The sequence below is a fragment of the Microcebus murinus genome, chromosome 14, assembly GCF_040939455.1.
Source record: "Microcebus murinus isolate Inina chromosome 14, M.murinus_Inina_mat1.0, whole genome shotgun sequence".
Lineage (NCBI taxonomy): Eukaryota > Metazoa > Chordata > Mammalia > Primates > Cheirogaleidae > Microcebus > Microcebus murinus.
In genome coordinates, this window is record NC_134117.1 from 13,448,086 (window position 1) to 13,460,170 (window position 12,085).

Below are 12,085 nucleotides of genomic sequence, written 5' to 3' on the forward strand. Positions count from 1 at the left end.
AAAACAATCCAAAACTCTACAAATACATAGAAATCCTCAGTATCAAGATACTGGGGTTTTTTGACAACAGATCTAAAGGACTGAGTGTAGCTGCCACGTATGTTCTTAGATTCTGCTTTCTCAACCTTGGGACTGTTGGCATTCGGGGCCAGATAATTACTTGTTGAGGGGATGGGCTTGTCAAGCCCTAAACATTGTTGGTGTTTAGCAGCATCCCTGGGTAGCCCTCCATCCTCAGATGTGACCAAAAATATCTGTAGACATTGCCAAATGCCCCCTGGGCAGGGGAAAAATCACCCCTGCTCGAGAGCCACTGCTCAAGATCCGACCTAATAGCTCACTAAGGAGTGGAAAATGAAACCAGGTTGTAGAGAAGGCCCAAATCTGATGTTTACTTTATGTCCTCAAAATGCAATTTTAAAATTAGAGGGTAGGGTTGGTGAGTTCTCTAGTCACCACCATATTTGTATTGTATGATTTGTATAGACTTACAAATGGAGTCGTTTTTCTCACTTCCAGTATCTAGGTTAGTGCCTGGCCAAGGAGAATCACTTAATGTCACACGAGGCCAGATTTTATCTTTCTGAATCAAAATATGACACCAGCTTATCCATTTCTCCGAGTAAGTTACCATTTCTGGTGTCCTTATGCCCACCAGGACTTTTTAAGGCAGAATATTAAAGCACAAAACATAGTAGTGAATTTCAACACTGTTGTTTGCTTTAGTACACAACAGTTCATGAAGCCGAAAGGTCTTGCTCTGTGCAAGGCAGAAGACTGTATTTCACTCGGGATTCTGCAGGACATGTTTTTGTTTTCTTTGTGATTTTTCTTCAACTGGGCTTTCCCACCGTCTTGTTTCCTGGGCCTGCTTTCCAATGACCAAGTTTAGAAGGATTTCAGTCAGACTCTAAAGAATCCCCAAGTTGGTTTGGATAAAAAGTCTGTGAGCATTTGGACCTGGGCCTGGTGTTTTCCAGGTGCAACAAAAGCCCAGATCCCAGCAGCTCACCCGGCTCTAGGCTTCTCAAGGAAGCCTTTGCAGAAATCCCCAAGTTCACGCAGAGAAAAATGAATTTCCGCTGTCAGCGCAGGTGGGGCAGGACATGACTGGGATACCCCTAGAATCGTCAGACAGAAATGGGGAGGAAGCTGCCTCGAGCGCCCTGGGGACCTGGAAGTTTCTCCGGCCACCACCAGTTCCTGTTCTAATCATCTTCTGGATACGAGCCAATCCCCAGGACGCAGGTGATAGAAAATTTAGGAGCCGGAACAAGAAACGACTAATAAAACCCTGAGAGGAATGCCAAGAAAGTGAATAAAAACGGTGACAGAAACAAGATACAGGACTGCTTGTGTATGGTGATATAAATAAAGCATAAACGAGAAACAGTGATGGGGAAGATAGGAGCAGGCGCATCCATAAAAGTCACATAAACTGGCAGCGCTGGCTGCCCCGTTGGGTGTTAGCCTCATGAAGATTCCCCCATCCAGGCTGGGAGACAAAGAAGTCACTGGGCTTACAAGACAAGGTGAGCATCAGGCCTGAGAATAATTTGAAGGATTGTATAAACAGGGGCATTCTTTTTAGAGCACTGTTTGATAATATATATTGGAATTTAAAATCCATATCCCCTCCGACCAATGATCCCACTGCAAGGCATTTACCTGCATTCTTGCCTGGTTCACCGAGGTCCGCGCAGTTGCACCTCCCCGCGGGGTAACTTGTGACAGCCAACTACTTCAAGCAGCCCGACCATGAACTGGTTAAAGAGCCTATGGTGCACCTAGACGTGGGGATGTTATGCAACTATTTAAAAAAAGTAGATGTCTAGCCACTGAAACCAAAAGTGGCCTATGGTGTATCAAGTGAAAAGGCAAGGTATGGGCAATTGAAAATAGGGTCCTACTTGTACACAGTTTAGAAAAATAGATGATGATAGAGACAGAGATAGATGGTAGGTAGATGTTAGATACAGAGAGACAATAGATGCTGACTAGATACAGTAGATACATAGGTATAGACAGATACAGAAGATGATTGATGATAAATAGGAGATAATTAGATATAAATAGATATAGAAAGATTGACAGATCAATATACATAAGTAGGTGAAGATATAAATGATAGATGCTAGATTGGTATAGACAGTTATAGGTAGATAATAGATAGATAGCAGATAGATGATATAACTAGATAGTTAAAGATGGATCAATAAATGGTAGGTAGATGATAGATACAAATGATAAATAGATGCAGATAAATAACAGGTAATAAATAGATGAAGATATAGGTAGATAGATGAATATTCCCTGGATATACAAGGAGTATTATATTCATTATATTATTATCATCACAATATAATTATATAAATAATATATAATATTATACTATAATAATATCCATATATTATTTTTACTAATTACTTTTTAAAGAATAAAAAATTAAGGAAGATGCCGGGCGCGGTGGCTCACGCCTGTAATCCTAGCTCTTGGGAGGCCGAGGCGGGCAGATTGCTCAAGGTCAGGAGTTCAAAACCAGCCTGAGCAAGAGCGAGACCCCGTCTCTACTATAAATAGAAAGAAATTAATTGGCCAACTGATATATATATGTAAAAAATTAGCTGGGCATGGTGGCGCATGCCTGTAGTCCCAGCTACTCGGGAGGCTGAGGCAGAAGGATCGCTGGAGCCCAGGAGTTTGAGGTTGCTGTGAGCTAGGCTGACGCCATGGCACTCACTCTAGCCTGGGCAACAAAGCGAGACTCTGTCTCAAAAAAAAAAAAAAAAAAAAAAAATTAAGGAAGAGCGAGCTGCAACTTCTAGAACCCAGCTCAGATTCTGAGCCCTGCTCTTGGGAGGAAAGAGGCTGATGCCGCCCTGGCTCAGAGCACCCCAGGGCTAGAGTTCCCTGCTGCAGCCAGCAAACCCCGCACAGCCCCAGAAGCAGTGAGCGGCTGCCCCCCCAGCATGTCCTGCAAGATTAATTGCTGCAATTTGGGGAAGAGGCACCTTTCGGGCACCTGCTGTGCACCGTGTGCATAGAAGGGTTTTAAAATAACTCCTGTCCCTGTGGTTGGTGACACAGGGTGAGTCATCTCCATGCGGGACCTTCCCCACCCAAGGGAGGCTGGGTCAGCTCATCAAAGGATCAACCCCACCCTGCAGACAGTGTCCTCAGAGGGCTCGTGATAGCAGCCGTGCGGTATTGAGTGCTCACCACACGCCCAGCCCAGGGCTGCATGGGCTGCATGCACATGGTCTCATTCAGCCCTCACAGCAACTCCAAGATAGAATTAGCAACTGAGGAGATCGAGGCTCAGAGAGGGCAAGTGACTGACGCAAAGTCACACAGCCAGGGTGGGACTCAAATCCCATTTTCTGATGCCAGTGCCCATTGAAACTACTCTCCTGCTCTCGGGGCCTTATGGGGAGAAAGTCTCCTGGCTTCTGAGCAGGCAGGCTTCCGGGGACACGCCACACCCCCACATCCCCACCACAATGCTCACCCACACTTCTTGGGGCCACATTCTGGGAGCAGCCCACGCCGGCGTATTGCAGCATGAGCTAGCCTTCGAGAGATGATTAGATTACCTCCCTTGCCTAAGGAAAAGAACAGCAGATTAAAAAAGAAATATGACAAGCCATCTGAGTGCCAGGACTGCTCCCCTGAGAGTCGCACTTCCATTTCAGTCCCTCATTCCAGACTTGAAACCAATTAAAGTAGTTGCAACGTACACAGTTAACACCAAGTGACAAAAGCCTGCCTAAGTGTTTTAAAGATCTAATTTACCCGCGGGCTGTGCCCAGAGAAACCTGGCTGGCTGGGTATGGCACAATTTAGGAAGCGCTGGACCCGCGCTGACTTTGCGGGTGCCCCGCCACCCTCCTCTGGTCTCCCTCCAGCTGTCACCCCTGCGCCTTTTCCTGGTGACAGCAGACAAGGGAGGTGGTGGGGGCAGGGCATGTATTGCTGACCCCTGGCGGGGTGGCTGGCTCAGGAGCACGCTCGGGTCCCTAGCCCCTGTCTGCCCCAGATCTCGACGTCCCCACTCCTGCCTACACCAGACAATTCGGGGGAAGAGAGCCCTGTCCTCACCGTGGGGACACCCACCCAACATCGGGAGTCGTTCCCTTCCCTCTGTCACCTCAGGAGAGGACGTCTACCTCCCAAGTGAGCAGATCCAGGAATCCAGCTTCAAGAAATGATCTTTGACAATTAATTACCCACCCTGGGAAGAAAATGCAAACCAGGCAATAATTAAAATGTCGCTCCTGTGCTGTTAATACGTTGTTGTCATCTAAGTTTGCTTCCCTTCCAGACAATTGAGTGTGAACCCCTGGCCCCATCCATCGCGAGCACCCAATATCAGAACAGGAGAGCAGCCACGCTCTGATGCAAGCTGGTTTGTTTTCCTTCTTCCAAAACATTCCTGTCACTGGAGGACCCGTGGGTACTCAGATGACATCTCCTTAGCTTGGGAGTGCCTTACAGTTGGGGAGCACCTTCACACCCAGGTTGCCCCTGGCTGCTCCTACGGCGGGCGGGGACCCACTTGATCACCCCATTCTAAGGCCCTGTGGCCCAGCGGCCCTCACCCCAGCCCCCACGATGTGCCCTCCCCTTCAGCTCCCTGTCCCCCTTTCTGCCATCTTCCTGCTCACGTGTGAATTACAAACGATTTTAATTTACTGTCAGCTTTTGTAAAGTATACCTGTACGGTATACTCTGCTTTCCTATTTTACTGAGTTTCTCAAGGCAGTGTTTACAGGGCATTAAGTGTCCTTCCAACCACCCCTGCTGTAATTCGGGGGGTGGCCAAGCTCAGGTGCACAGCCCGGGGCTGCCGGAGATTGCGCTCCCCGGCTGCTCACTTGCTCACAAGCCCAGCCCTGGTGGGTCCCCAAATGGAGCGCCGACGATGGGGTGGTGGCTTCCTTGCTGGACACTAAAATGGCCCAAGGTTGCAAACCAAGGTGTAGGGGCCGAGGCAGTGAAGGGGGTGGGGGCCAGTCTGCCCCTGGTGCACCCAGTTACCTCCAGGTGCTGGGTGAGCAGCGAGCCCAACATTCAGCTTCACGTCACCGCAGAACTAGCACGGAGCCAGCAAAGTCCAGACTGCTCCGGCACGGTCTGGGACCCCCACAGCTCCCACCATCGAGTCTTTTCCCACTTGGGTCCCTGCTTGGTCTCTATTTCTTCAAAACTGGACACAAAGACTAGTTTCCCCAGGGCCCCTCCCGCACCGGTCACTGACTCTTGTAAGTGCCACTGAGGGTCACGCTGGATCCTCCAGGCAGCCCGGAGGCAGGTGCTGCTGCCTCATCTTTGCTGATGGAGAAACAGATTCAGAGGCTAAGTACCTTGGCAAACTCCCACAGGTGAGAGGGGACCCTGGGATTCGAACCCAGGCAGCCTGATTCAAGGGTCTGCTTTGCAGCCCCTGGGTTGTCTGCAGCAGCTGGCTGCGGATCACAGCGTTTCTCAAAGCCATAAAGGGGTAAATCTTCAAGGAAACCCGAGGTGTTAAGCTGCGAATCCTCTGGCACTGTGAATAACCATGTGCATGTTTGAATTTTTCTTAATTATGGATTTACTGCAAGTGAGGCAGGACTACCCTTTGGGTCGCCATTTCATTGGTAACTTCTTAATGAATCTGACTCCAGACTTCGCCATGTGTCTCCACACTCACCCGCCGCGCCCCCTAGGCCTCTGCTCTGCCCCTGCTGTCCTGTCCCCTCGGCAGAGCTCGCCCGCTCCTCAGCTCCCAGCCTCGCTTGCCACCCAAAGCCCATGGCCGGGGGCTGCCTCCCCTGCGACCTCACTTCCAGCGTGCCCTGCCTCTCCGAGAAGAACCAGTCATCTCCTCGAACCAGCCTGCCCACGACAGACACCGTCCCCTCCGCCCGCCCTGCACCCCACCCCGGCCTCTAGCAGGCGCGGATGCCCGCTCCGTGCGGAGCCTCCTTCCGGTACACGGGTGCAGGGGAGGATGAAAGAGAGCGAGCCTTTCTCCTCCCGGAGCTTACACAAGAATGACAGGAGCGCTCCAAGCTACCCCCTTCCATTCCATTCCCCCTACTTTCCCTTTGCACCCAATAAGCAGGTCTACTGTCTGCCCTCCAAACCGCCCTGTCCGCCTTCTCCCGAGTTCACCCACCCAGCCATCAGCTCCCCTCTCGGAAGCCTTCTGGGTCACTCGGATTTTCAGCAAACACCCCCCCCCCCGACCCCCCGCAGCATTCCCAGCCCCTCACTCCCTCCTGGGAGCGGTGCCCCTGTGTGGCCTGGTATTGCCACTTGGTTCTTCTGTGAGCATGAGCCCCCCCTCCCCAGCAAGGCTGGAGACGCCTCCCGAAGGAGAGGACAGGCTCCCCCGTGTACCCCGATACACAGGCTGGGAAGGTTCAGACTCTGGAGATAAAGTTGCTTGACCTCTCTGAGCCTCAGTTTCCCCAGTTGTCAAATGGGGTGAATGACAGAACCTACCTCAGGGCTTTGCTGTGAGGTTTCTATGTTGGTAACAGCTGTTGCTGTAAAGAGGGTGACAACGAAAACTGATGGGGACACTAACAATAAAAACTGCAGGTGATCCTGGGACGCGGGCTGGGCACTTGGCGTGCACGGATGTGTTCCTGGAAGAGCTGTGAACTGGGCTCCCCTGGGCGTGCTCCCTCCATTCACAAACGGAGGCCGCCATGTGACAGATATGATAATGTCTTTGGGAAACAAAGGAATATAATCCCCGCCCTCATGGACGTTTATATACTTTTCTTTCTACTCTCTGTCCAAGCTTAAAAAAATTCGGCTTTCTCGGGGAATGGAGATTGCCTCTCACTCCATGAGGTCTGCACGTGGGACGCACAGCAGAGCCCACGGCATCCAAAGGGACAGCTGGTTCTTAAATAGTAATAATCTTATGGGATTAAGATTCTTCTGGGTTGCAATGCCTCTATCCCCTCATCCCTTTATTTTGTCAGGAGAGGCTGAAGTCATCCAAAGATTGCCGAGTCCCTGCTCTCAGTCACTAACTTCTTTCCAGCCAGGCTTCTACCCTGGCGCCACCTCTGAGTGTTTACCCTGCCAGCTGAATGACATCGCTCCAGAACTCCACAGAAAAGAGCCATTTCTGCATCTACTCACATCTTGTCACTTAATTGTCATTGTGTAGGAGTTCATTAACATTCCCTTAATTTGTTGTGAAGCGTTAAAAGCCTTTCAAATCTGGTCAAACTCGAAACTAGTTTCTTTGCCTTTTATGATGATTGAAATGATGTGCATTGTAAATAACCTTATGTTCAACACTCGGCGATATTAATTTCACTTGACTTCATGACTTAAGGTCAAATACGTTAATCAAAGCCGGCGTCATTAGCACAGTTTCCTTTTCTATTAAGCGATTATGATCACTTACTATTAATGAGTCGTGAAGTTTTAATAAATTTTTTGCTGGTGTGAAATTGCAAAACAGTAATTATGACACATACTGTATGGATGGCTTGTTCCACGATGTCAATTTGGCCTAGTGTTGGTAAAAATACAAAAGAACCGCAAATAATTAATTAGTTGCTGCCACGGAACCAAAATAAGCCCTCACTGTGAAAGTAAATGAATGAAAAATGAAGAGCCTTTTGTTTTGCCAGTGAACTGTTAAACAGTGAGACCAGGACACTCAAAAGGACCCAATCTCTCAAAAATGACATTTTGACTTAAGCCAGAGGAAAAATAACTTTGCAAGAATTTTTTGGGTCAATGTCAGTTTTTTCTGGCATGGGGCTGATGGTCTGACAGTATGGGGCAGGAGGAGGATTTTGAAATAAAATTAAATGTTGATGCGGATGGGCTGATGGGAATGACACCTCTCTCAGTCTCAAGGCGCGGAGAGGTTGTGTGAGCCAGGATAGAACCAGAGGCAGGAAGGTTTTGCAGCCCCATCAGAAGTTCTCTGCAGGACACGCAAGAATCCCTAAGGATTATGTTAGAATGCAGGTTCCTGGGCACTGCCCCTAGAGAGTTAGCTCAGCAGGTCTGGAATAGGGCTTATGCATCCACACACTCAGGATTATTCTGATACAGGTGGTCTCTGGCCCATGCTTTGAGAAATAATAATCTAGACACCCTAAACCACAATTCTGCAAAGCTATGTAGTTGACAAAATTCTCACTGAGCAAATGCTCCCAGGTGAGGCCCTGTATTAAGCACAAGATTGTAAATTTTCTACATTAAGTTTACAATAGAGTAAGAAAGGTATGATATGTATATAAACAATATTATATCATCATCTAAGACAGGCGTCCTCAAACTACAGCCCATGGGCTACATGCGGGTGTTTTTGCCCATTTGTTTTTTTACTTCAAAATAAGATATGTGCAGTGTGCATAGGAATTTGTTCATAGTTTTTTTCAAAACTATAGTCCGGCCCTCCAACAGTCTGAGGGACAGTGAACTGGCCCTCTGTTTAAAAAGTTTGAGGACCCCTGATCTAACTAAGATTTCCTTACTTACAATGTGCCAGGTACGGAGCTGAGTATATTATATATATACAATTGGACTTGACCTGACCACAACCCCTTTTTACAGACGTGGAAACCGAGTCACAGAGAGATTAATTAAGTAACTTGCCCAAGCTCATACAGCCAGCAAGCAGTGATGCCAAGCTAAGAAGCGGGCCCTATGAAGCAGGCAGTAGGCAGTGGCTGAACGTGTCTAGGTAGGGGAAGAACATAACAAGAGGGCTTGGGAATTTCTCTGGAGACAGCACTGAGCTGTGGGGTTGGCGGGGAGTCAGGTGAGCCCTTTGGGAGGCAGTTTCAGGTGTCCTAGGCAGGTGCTTTCAAATCGCTCCCCAGAGCCCTGGAGGCTTTGGGGTGTGTCCCATGGTCAGTGCTGAGCTAGGGGTTAGGTAGGGTTCCTTATCCTATTTCATCTCACACCTCACTCCCCCCCATTCTTATTTATATACCAGCCGTATATATATATATATATATATATATATATATATATATATATGTGGCTGTCATACAATGAAACGTGAAGCTCCCTGGCTTGGGGCAAGCAAGGACAGGGCAGGAGGCGGAAGTGCAGTCCTGGAGCTGCTTGCAGAATGGGATCAGCGGGGCAGTGGGACTGAGCTGGACGCCGGGCCCAGGGTGCTCAACCGCTGGCAGAGAGATTGCTGAGAAAGCACATTTGGAGGTCAGGAGACAACTTAGGAGTTGTGTGTGTGTGTGGGGGAGATTTGATATTTATTTTGGAGCATCTGTAACCAGGTAACTCGTTCTTCTAGAAGGCATCGCAGCCAACCAGGGTCTGTGTGACGCTGAGAAGGCGCCCAGCGCCTGCTCTGTGCCGCGTGCTGTGCCAGGGACGGTAAACACCTGTCTCCAGCCCCAGCACGTCCTGACGCGGCTGTGCCCACTTGGCAGGGAAGGCGCCCTGAGTGCAGGCAGCGCCGTCACCGCCACAGCTGCCCTCACTGGGCTCCCACCACGTGTCCAGGCCCTTTACACACCATCGAGTTTGCTCCTCAGGCCAGCCGTGGGAAGACTTATTGTCCCCATTTTATAGACGAGGCTAATAGATGCATCTCACCTCTAAGTGAGCATGTTAGGAGGCGAGATTTCAAAGCTTGCGTTCTGGCCTCACTACTGGTAATGACATCGCTAAGACCAGAACTCGTCTTAAGAATTCAACAACAAAAGACAGAGCAGCTTCAGTCACACAATGTGACCTGGACAGATGGGACCTGCCAGTATGCTAATTTACAACACCACAGCGGGGCCTTCCAGACACTTCTCAAAGCCTGCTCCGGCGCGGAGTCAGCCCTCCTGCGAGGAGAGGCAGTTTGTCTAAATACAAGAATAGATGAAAAGGGTCAACGAAGAAGAAGTCCCACCAAAGACGGCCAAAGTAAGAGGCCAGGGATACAAAATATGGCAGAAAATGGGCAAGACATTTCGTATTTCCCACCGAATACCTTATTACACTGGGCAACTTACTCAAGAAGGATTTCTTTCCCCTAAACCATTGCATGTATCAACAGGAAGCCACGAGTCTTCCAAGAGTTTTCTGTCAAGCTCCACCCTGAGGAGTCACGGCCAGGACCAGGGGGTCCCTGCCCCGGGCTGCCCATCTGAAGGCTTGCCCTCCTTTGCCGAGGCCAGTGTGAGAGCCACGCTGCCGTGGCAAGTGCTACTGCCTGTGTTCTGCACGTAGGGGAGACTCATGTCATCTGGCCTTCACTTCTCTAAGTTTTTTTCCACCTTTACCCACGAAGGAGGCAAAACTGGTGAGTGACTTAAATACAAGGTAAGGCCAATGTGGAAACAAAATTAAGGAGGTGCAAATCTGCAAATAGCCCCAGGGGAACATGTTTCCAAAGAGAGAGGAGCTGAGATGGCTCATTGCCCGGAGTCCAGGGTGCAACTGCCTTCGCGGTGGGGATGACCCCTCCTCCCTGGCTGAGGTCAGAGTTGATGAAAGTTTGGTTCAAGTAAGAATTCACCACCTAAGGACTATGCTAGAAGGGCCACTGGCTTCACTTTAAATGGTGAGAACAAGAGTTAGCATCTAATCTTTGTTGAGCACCGACTGTGTACAAAGAACTCTGCCAGGTGCTGGGAGGCTCACCTCCGAGACAGGTGCACCAGCAAGGCCCAGGTAGATCCATGTTTCTCAGCACGAGAAGACTCTGCACAGCTGTCATCCCCAGTCTCTGTTGGGTTTACCAGCTCTGGAAGTCCCCACAAGTGGCACAATATTAATAGCGGTGCTTTCCAGGTGGCAGGACCGTGAGTGATTTCTCTGTACTTTTCTCTAAATTTTAAATGTTCGATATTGAACAATTAATTTATACAATGAACGTCAAGTTCTACTTTTAAAAAAATGCCAATCTGTTAATTTAACAGCCGTAATAAGGACAACCAAGAAGAGTAAGGCTTTGCTGCCACCGTGAATTGCTGAGCAACTACTGAGAAAAAGGCCCTGGGAATGCCAGCATAGCCGGGCACATGCACGCACTCAGGGGTTGCTGAGTTCTCATCCAGCTACTTTCCTATTCCATCCACCAATCTGTTATCTTATTTGTTTGTTTGTTTGTTTATTGCTCGCTTGATTCCAAAAAGGATATTGGCTGCTTCCATGCAATTTAGTCAGATAAAAACTTCAAGTAGATAAGAAAGAAGTGGCAAAATGAGACAAGCACGGGGACCCAGCACTTGTGCCATACAAGCCCTGACCACATGCAGCTGGACTGTAAAGCTGGCTGCAGCGACGACAGTAACAAAAGAGCCGTGCATGTGTTATTGCAGGTGCTCTGACAGATGGCACTCCTGAGAGCATGAGAAGCCACCTTCTTGGAAGGGGCCTGGCAATTTCTGAGACTGAGACAGGAAAGAATGTGCCCCAGAGTGCCTCACAACGATGACCCTCCATGATGTAACGGTCATCAATGTCCTCAACAACATCCCCACCATAAATCAGCCTGTCATGGGGATTCCCCTGCAGACCCCGACAAAAGGCATCACCCCAGCACGTTGTCCAGGAAAGGCGGTTCTCATGGGCCATGCGACCGTATCCAGGATGTTTACTCACTACTGGCCTGAATTCATGCAGAGTTTAAGGTATTTTGAGCAGTGGTGGTCAAACTCTAAGTTCCTAAAAGGGTGCCTCAGGGGTTCTGCAAATGTTTACTTTAAAATCTACTTTCAATATATTTTAAATATTATAAATATATCACCAAATCACCTCCACTCAAGTGTGTTATATAACAAATTCTACCATTTTGGAAACCACCAAATTAGTGAGTCATGCTTCTGGGTTGATGTGTTTTTTTGTAGTCCTGACAATGAAGCCCTTGCTGTACTGGTTTAATCGAAAAATCTGCTGGGATGGCCAAGGAAGCTGGTGAAGAAATAATCATTTCCAATTGTACCTTCTTATCTGTCTGAATCAGGACACTCTTAAACCCACATGAACGAAACCTAATATCATCACAAATTAGATGGGAAGTGGATGTCAGACTGCAGCTGCCCCCCAGAACTCCCAATTTCAGTTTTTGAGTCATTAAAACAACCTCTTGAACTAG